Raw genomic sequence first — 9,532 nt, 5'->3', positions numbered from 1 at the left:
ATCCCAAGCCTCACTCTGACGCGGAGCGTCGGGACGTTGCTAGGCAACGTTCCCGAGCTTCCGCGCGCCCGCAGCAGACACGCGCACCTGACGTCAGTCAGGTGGCGCGAAAATTAAATAAATAGCCAGCGTCTGCTGGGCACAGATGCCGGTTATAGCTTTTTGGATCCTAGAGTCATTTCTCTGCCAAAGCACGCTCCCCGGTCCCCGAGGCTTCCAGGTCCTCGGTCCTAGTGTCCTATCTGCTCCAGTGTCCTGCTCCAGTCAGTGTCCTGTCTGTTCCAGTGCCCTACTTCTGCCTGTGTCCAAGCTTCGGCCAGTATCCTGTATCTGCCAAGCGATCCGCAACATCTAGAGGCCAGCTTCAGCGTGAGCTTACGTTCGGCCCACATCTTCCATCATCCGTGGGTCACGTAAGTGCTCCTTTGGAGCTTTGGTCTCTATTTCTCATATTCAGTGGTCCGCCGTGGCCGTGCCCCTCTGTGGGCTTACTTTTCATAGTCCTGTTCCTTCCCGTGGCCCGCCGTGGCCGTGCCCCTCAGTGGGTACAGTGTTATCCTCACCAGCTGTTATCCCTCTTATTCTACCTCCCATTAGTCAATTATTCTATCCATTAGGCAGGGAGTGTTCCTTTGGTTTACAGTGTTTTGAGGGGTCGTGGTCCCTGTGGTGCTTCCTGCTGGGGATTCCTCTACCGGTCCCCTTGTGTCTGCGACTCAGTCGCATCCCGGTTTGGCCAGGTGCCGGCAGTCAGGGGTCTACTTCCAGCTAGGCCCGGTAGCCAGTGGTCCTCTTGAGTACCCTGTGGCGATCGTCTACCCCTTGTCCATTCCTAAGACCTAGCTGCATCGGGGTCGGAGCGGGCCTAACTCGCTCCTGAAGCCTAGCTCTGCAGGGGTTTACCATCTGCCTCAGGGGCTCAATAGAGTTAGAGTAGCATCCGCTGTGGCCGTCCTAACCGGCGGTCCCGGCTACGGGCTCACGCCTGACCACCTGCTTTCACCACCAACATTCACTCCCCAGGTCCCGGTGGACAACATAACATTATAACCGGCCAGAATAAAACAGGCCATAATTGGTCTTATAACAGTTTTTGTGTCGTGTGGGTGTTTTTTGTTTTACTATGAGCACTCCCCAGACCTTCTCGGATCAGCTCCAGGGGCTTACCCAGATGGTGCGGGAGTTGTCGTTAAAAGTTACAGCCTAAGAGCAAAGTATGCGGCCCCCAGAGGTTGGGGGTTCAGACCCCAAGATGAACCTTCCAGATCGGTTTTCTGGGGATCGCAAAACCTTTTTTAATTTTCGTGAGAGTTGTAAGCTGTATTTTCGGCTCAAGCCACGCTCTTTCACTTCCGAGGTCCAGCGCATAGGTCTGGTGATTTCATTACTGCAAGGTGACCCCCAGACCTGGGCCTTCGGACTACCGTCAGACAGCCCAGCCTTGACCTCGCTGGATAATTTCTTTAGCTCCCTGGGGTTATTGTATGATGATCCTGATCGAGAAGCCTCAGCTGAGACTCATCTCAGAGCCCTTAAGCAAGGGAGGGATCCAGCTGAGGCCTACTGCACTGAGTTCCGCCGATGGGCAAACGATTGCGGCTGGAACGATCCAGCTTTACGCAGACAATTTCGCTGTGGTCTGGCTGACGAGATTAAGGATTGCCTTATTCAGTACCCAGCACCCAAAACGCTGGATAAATTAATGGAGTTAGCCATTAAAATCCACCGTCGCCTCCGAGAGCGGAGGTCTGAACGGGGCTCTCTCACTCGGGTAGTTCCTTATGTGCCCATGACCTCTGAGGAAAGTGAGGAGTCTATGCAGCTCGGGGCAGCTCGCATTTCCCTGGAGGAAAGGGCTCGTCGACTGAGCTCAGGCCTTTGCCTGTACTGCGGTGGTAAAGGTCATATTCTGAGAAATTGCCCCAACCGGCCAGTAAAAGGCCGGGCCAAGTGATTGGAGAGAGGGTTCACTTCGGCCTTCAGTTATTTTCCTCTCTAGATTCGTTATTAGTACCGGGGTGTTTATCCTTTCAGGGATATAAGTTTTCTGGGTCTATTTTTATTGATAGTGGCGCTGCAGGAAACTTCCTAGACGAAGCCATTGCCCAGAGGTTGGGGATTCCCCAACTCCCGCTCCCGGTTCCCATTTCCCTACAGGGTTTAGATGGTGGAGTACTCTCCAATGGGGCTGTCTCATTTTAGACTCCTCCCGTACTATTGTCTATTGGTCTGTTTCACCAGGAGGAGATTACTTTTCTTATAACATCATGCCCCTCAGTGCCCATCGTGTTGGGATTCCCCTGGTTGCAGAAGCATAATCCCGCCATAAACTGGCATCTGGGGGAGATTGCCCATTGGAGTCCTGATTGTCAGGAACAGTGCTTCCATTCTTCACTCCCGGTAAATTCCACCTCTTAAGCGGGGATTCCTGTTCCTTATCAGGATTTTATTGATGTCTTTTCTAAAGGCAAGGCCGACAGGTTACCTCCACACCGGCCATATGACTGTGTCATCCAATTAATTCCTAATGCTCCATTTCCTAAGTGCAGGCTTTATGCGTTGTCTGGCCCAGAGACAAAAGCAATGGATGAATACATCCAAGAGAGTCTGGCAAAAGGTTTTATTCGACCCTCGAAATCACCTCTCAGCGCCGGTTTCTTTTTTGTGTCTAAAAAAGATGGGTATTTGAGGCCATTCATAGATTTCCGGGCCCTCAACAAAATTACGGTGAATAACACCTATCCCTTTCCTTTGATTACGGTTCTCTTTGACCAGCTACGATCTGCTACTATTTTTTCTAAAATAGATTTGAGAGGTGCCTATAACCTGATAAGAATCAAGGAGGGGGACGAATGGAAGACGGCGTTTAGTACTCAGACGGGGCACTATGAGTACCTGGTAATGCCATTCGGTCTCTCCAACGCCCCAGACGTCTTTCAGGACTTTATCAACGACGTCCTTCGGGAATTCCTGGGCAAGTTTGTTGTTGTCTATTTAGACGATATTTTAATTTTTTCCCGAGACTTGGAGTCACATAGAGCACAAGTGCGCCAGGTGCTACAGAAACTTAGGGAAAACCAGTTATTCGCTAAATTAGAGAAATGCGAGTTCGAGGTGACCCAAGTATCTTTTCTTGGCTATATTATCTCTTCCCAGGGGTTCCAAATGGATCCCAAGAAATTGCAGGCCATTGTGGATTGGGTCAGGCCCACTAATTTAAAAGCAGTCCAACGGTTTCTTGGGTTCTCCAATTATTATAGACGCTTTATTCATGCCTTTTCGTCCATTGTGGCACCCATAGTGGCTATGACTAAAAAAAGGGGGCGGATCCATCAGGTGGAGCAGGCCTTTAAAACTTTGAAGCAGGCCTTCGTTTCGGCTCCAATTCTCAAACATCCCAATCCCGAGCTACCTTTTGTTGTTGAGGTTGACGCCTCGGAGGTAGGGGCCGGGGCGGTTCTTTCTCAGAGAGATCCAAAGTCTTTACTATTCCACCCCTGTGCCTACATGTCCCGAAAATTTTCTCAGGCAGAGTCCAATTATGACGTAGGCAACAGGGAACTACTTGCCATAAAATGGGCCTTTGACGAGTGGCGACAATGGCTAGAAGGTGCGGCTCATCAGATTCTTGTTTTAACAGATCATAAGAATCTTCAGTACATTGAGTCAGCCAAGAAACTGAACGCTCGCCAGGCTTGGTGGGCTTTTTTCTTTATGCGATTTAATTTTATTATTTCGTATAGGCCGGGATCAAAAAACATCAGAGCAGACGCTATTTCTAGATGTTTTCTGCCTCAACAGGAGAGTAGAGTCAAGTTGGGGCCCATCGTTCCCACGTCTTGTATTCATGCTGGAGTGAGTCAAACCTTGGAGGGCCTTTTCCGTCAAGCACAGGGACAAGCTCCAGCCCAAACTCCAGAGAACAGGTTGTTCGTTCCTCCGTCACTAAGACGCAGGGTTCTGGCAGAATGTCATGACTCCAAAATTGCTGGCCATCCAGGAATACATAAAACGCTTGCTCTCCTCTCTCGCGTGGTCTGGTGGCCAGGGATGGCCAGGGATAACAAAGACTTTGTATTGTCTTGCCCGTACTGTGCCCGTCATTAGGTTCCACGCGCCCGACCATTAGGAGAATTGTTGCCTCTGTCTGTTCCCAGCAGGCCTTGGTCCCATCTGGCCATGGATTTTATTGTTGGTCTTCCAATCTCGTCCCAGTGTCAGGTCATCTGGGTCGTGATCGATAGATTCTCCAAAATGGCACACTTTGTGGCCTTAAAACAGTTACCTTCGGCCAAAGAACTGTCCACTTTATTTCTTCAGCACATTTTTCGATTGCATGGATTGCCCAGTGATATAGTGTCCGACCGTGGGCCACAATTCGTGGCACAGTTCTGGAGACTGTTCTGTGCAGCCTGAAAGTAAAGATCAGTCTCACCTCTGCATTGCATCCACAGGCCAAAGGGCAAACGGAACGTCTCAATCAGTCCCTCAAACAATATTTAAGGGTCTTTGTTTCCAAAATGCAAAATGATTGGGTCAGTTTTCTGCCGTTAGCTGAATTTGCGTATAATAACGCACATCATTCAGCGTCCAAGGCCTCACCCTTTTTTACGGTCTATGGATTCCACCCGCGGTCCAACTCTTTGGGACCCGATGCCCCCAGTTCTTCATCGTCAGCTGCCTCTCGACTCAGAGTCATCTGGAAAAAGGTCCATTTGGCCCTTAAAGAAGCGTCCCTCAGAGAGAAGGTATTTTCTGATAAATCCAGACGTCCTTGCCGTTTCAAAGTTGGTGACTGGGTGTGGCTATCCACCCGTAATATAAAGCTTCACCAACCATCTGCAAGATTGGGGCCTCGGTTCATTGGCCCGTTCCGGATTGTCAGGAGGGTTAATCCGGTAGCGTTCCGCCTTTCCTTACCTAAGTCCCTCAGAATTTCCAGTACCTTCCATGCTTCGCTTCTCAAACCAGTGGTCTTCTCGCAAAAGTTTCCTCGTAGACTGAAGAGTGGCTCCGCCCCAGTTATTGTGCAGGGGCAACAGGAGTTCCGGGTTGAGAAGTTTCTTGATTCCAGACTCGTGAGGGGGTCTCTGTAGTTTCTCGTACACTGGAGGGGGTTCGGTCCCGAGGAGAGGTCTTGGGTTCTCGATAGGGACTTGCATTCGCCCAATCTGAAGAGGAATTATTTCCGACAATTTCCCGATAAACCCGGTGGAAAAGGGTTGTTAACCCTTCCTCAAGGGGGGGTACTGTTGCACGCCACCGCCCGGGCTGCAAGGCACCCGGACGGACGGCGGATGCGGCATTTAGTGACGCGGCCAGGGACGTTGCCAGGCAGCGTCCCAAGCCTCACTCTGATGCGGAGCGTCGGGACGTTGCTAGGCAACGTTCCCGAGCTTCCGCGCGGCCGCAGCAGACACGCGCACCTGACGTCAGTCAGGTGGCGCGAAAAGTAAATAAATAGCCGGCGTCTGCTGGGCACAGATGCCGGTTATAGCTTTTTGGTTCCTAGAGTCATTTCTCTGCCAAAGCACGCTCCCCGGTCCCCGAGGCTTCCAGGTCCTCGGTCCTAGTGTCCTATCTGCTCCAGTGTCCTGCTCTAGTCAGTGTCCTGTCTGTTCCAGTGCCCTACTTCTGCCTGTGTCCCAGCTTCGGCCAGTATCCTGTATCTGCCAAGCGATCCGCAACATCTAGAGGCCAGCTTCAGCGTGAGCTTGCGTTCGGCCCACATCTTCCATCATCTGTGGGTCACGTAAGTGCTCCTTTGGAGCTTTGGTCTCTATTTCTCATATTCAGTGGTCCGCCGTGGCCGTGCCCCTCCGTGGGCTTACTTTTCATAGTCCTGTTCCTTCCCGTGGCCCGCCGTGGCCGTGCCCGTCAGTGGGTACAGTGTTATCCTCACCAGCTGTTATCCCTCTTATTCTACCTCCCATTAGTCAATTATTCTATCCATTAGGCAGGGAGTGCTCCTTTGGTTTACAGTGTTTTGAGGGGTCGTGGTCCCTGTGGTGCTTCCTGCTGGGGATTCCTCTACCGGTCCCCTTGTGTCTGCGACTCGGTCGCATCCCGGTTTGGCCAGGTGCCGGTAGTCAGGGGTCTACTTCCAGCTAGGCCCGGTAGCCAGTGGTCCTCTTGAGTACCCTGTGGCGATCGTCTACCCCTTGTCCATTCCTAAGACCTAGCTGCATCTGGGTCGTAGCGGGCCTAACTTCGCTCTGCAGGGGTTTACCATCTGCCTCAGGGGCTCAATAGAGTTAGAGTAGCATCCGCTGTGGCCGTCCTAACCGGCTGTCCCGGCTACGGGCTTTCGCCTGACCACCTGCTCTCACCACCAACATTTACTCCCCAGGTCCCGGTGGACAACATAACACACTTTTCTCCTCTCTTTCTCTCTCTCAGGTGGATACCCAAAAGGAAAACATAAGGGAGGTACAATAGTGTGATACTGTTTGTACAGTTATTATTCCATCATAAAGAAATGACAGTACTAGGAGTATTGAGACTCGTACCCTTAAGAGTGGTCTACTATGGAAAGTAGACTTCAATCGCTTTTATGGGAGTGGTAACGTCACCAGTCAGGCATCCAACTCTATTCAGTGCATATGCAAGAATAGTGAAGCTTGTAGTATAGTATAATACCGCTTAATTTATTAACACCACACATATAAAAACACTTGGGCATATAACAGCAGACTCTCACCGAATCAATTTGTCTACAGAGAATTGCAGACAAAAAAGGCAGATGTTTTTTTTACCCAGGCGTCCCCGGAGCCTTTGGTCCAGCGAGAAAGTCCAGTGTCAGATACCTCCTCTCCATGGCCAACGGTTTTAAAACTAGATGATTTCTTCCTCAAGGCATGTGGAGAGACATGACCCAATCCTATATTTATACCCCAATTGGGGAAGACCTATTTCCAGACATGGGGTTTCCTAACTTCTAATTTACCCTATTTCACAATATCAAACAGTATAATCCAGTCCAGGTTTGCTATTGCTAGCGTGTCGGCAGATGTAAGGGATCGCAGCGTTTCTTCTTAATCCCGCTACTTCCGCTATCCGCCTCTCGCCGGAAGTGGAAGTGATGTATGCGTTCCACATACTTCGCGGTACTTCCTCCTTATGCGTTCCATGCATTAGGTGACACCCGGACTTCCTGGATCCATCTTTATATGCATACACAGATCTCCCTTGTACTGACTATCGTCTTATATACTTTAACTTGCGTCCTCCGTCCGCCATTTTGTCAGTGATTTTTCGTATATAAAGAGAGAAATGGACATATATCAGCATAATTATATACAGTTTGAAATAGTTTAAATAGAATTGGCAATTTGCATTCAGATTAACCTTCCATTATGTGTAAAAGCATCAATTTATAACACCTTGATAAAAAAAATGATACAAATTAAAAATATGACACCAAAAATAAAATTCATAAATGAAATCCATAGGGGCTTACTTGAACCACTTAAGTTCGAAATCTTTGTTAAGACCCTCCTTGAATTAATGTTTGATAATTAAAAATTAAGGTAATTTCATTTTTGGCTAGGATGGAGGCAATATCACCTCCTCTACTATTGCCACTGACCTTTTTAAGAACATACATTTTTTAAATAAAATTGGGGTTACATTGGTGTTCATTTTTAAAATGTAGAGACAAGGCATGTGTCTCAAGGCCCATGCGAACATTTCTCACATGCTCGCTCATTCTGACTTTGAAGGGCCTGCTTGTCCTACCTATATAAAACTTTTTGCAACTGCACTCCATTGCATAAATTACGTTAAATGAATGGCACATTAAAAAATCTTTGATCATGAATTTTTTGTCATTTATGACAACCTCTACTGCTTTTTGACCAAAATTGTTTTTAACTGTCTTACACCCTACGCATGACGCACACCTATAGAATTCTGTAGATGATATGGTGGATTTTTTGGGAGATGTTGGGCATAGACTCTTCACTAACTTGGTCTTTAAATTTGGAGCACGCCTGAATATGCAGACTGGTTTGGGTGGAATTTCAGCCCCTATAATGGGGTCTTTTTTTAAGAAGCCCCCAATGTCTTTGGATGATTTTTCTCACTACATTGTGTTGAGAAGAAAAAATTGTGATAAAGGACCACTTACATTTCTCAATATCATTCATATTCTTCTCCTTTGGAATAAAAAGGGACTCCCTATCCAGGCATTGTGCCTGGATTAGTGATTCTTCCACCTTCCCAGCGTCATAACCGCTTTGCAAAAAGCGACCTTTCATTTCTATTGCTTGTTTATTAAACACATCCTGGTCTGTACAATTTCTTTTAAGGCACCTGAATTGACCCATAGGGATCGAGTCCAACCACCTATCCTTATGACAACTATTTTGATTTATATATGCTTGGGAATCGGTGGGTTTTGTGTAATTTTTGGTCTTAAACACCTCACCTTCCACATAGATAATGATATCCAGAAAATTCACCTCACTTTGACTGACATTAAATGTGAGCTTAATGCCTTTATCGTTGTTATTCAGGTATTCACAAAATGTATCTAAACTCTATCATCTATGTCATCTATGTACCTATGCCATGACACCAGGTTTAGCCCGTATGGGTGGTGGGACCAGATGGTATCGGTTTCTCACTCACCCATAAAGATGTTCGCATAGCTCGGGGCAAACCTGGTGCCCATGGCGGTTCCTCTTTTTTGTACATAGTATTCTTTCTTAAAGACAAAATAGTAGTTGTACAAAATAAGCTCAATTCCCTCCAGTAAAAGATGTTGAAGTTTTGTATTTAAATCTGAGTTCAATAGTGCTCTTTTAGCTGCTGCTATACCTTGAGAATTATTGATAATGGTATAGAGTGATGTTACATCAGCCGTAATAAGGAAAAGGTCTTTTTTCCATTTTAACGTTTTGACAAATTGCAAGACATCAGCTGTATCTTTTAAATGGGAGGGATTCTTCACAACAAGGGGTTGTAAATACACATCTATAAACATAGATAAGTTTGATGTTACCGAATCCACCCCGGAAATAATCGGTCTTCCGGTTGATTTACCGGATCTTTGTGTACTTTCGGTAAAACATAGATTGTCGGGACCATTGGACAATCTACGTTCAAGAATTTACTCTCTTCCTCTGTTATTACCCCTAATTTATTGTATTTGTTTGTTAAGTCTTTTACAAGAGCAACAATTTTCTGGGTGGGGTCTCCTCACATCTTTTTGTAGGTTATATTATCGGAGAGCTGTTTATAGATTTCCTCCTCATAATCCTTTTTGTTGAGGAGAACTAAACCTCCCCCCTTGTCTGTAGGTTTGATGATTAAATTCTTGTCATCTATTGATGATTTCTTTCTTTAAATGTAAGATTTTGTTCCACTTTTTTTGAGCTTACCTTTAAGGAGCAGTACTAGCAGTACTAGCCATGGTGAGCCACACACTCAGACAAAGGGGGAGATACTCTAAAGGAAAAATGCGGTAAAAACCCTGTTATCTGGTGATGGCTATGGGGTAGGTGAAAGTGTCTATGATTATAATAACAGT

Source organism: Crinia signifera, chromosome 6 (genome assembly GCF_055691185.1).
Source record: "Crinia signifera chromosome 6, ASM5569118v1, whole genome shotgun sequence".
Classification (NCBI taxonomy): Eukaryota; Metazoa; Chordata; class Amphibia; order Anura; family Myobatrachidae; genus Crinia; species Crinia signifera.
This window is presented reverse-complemented; position numbering follows the sequence as displayed.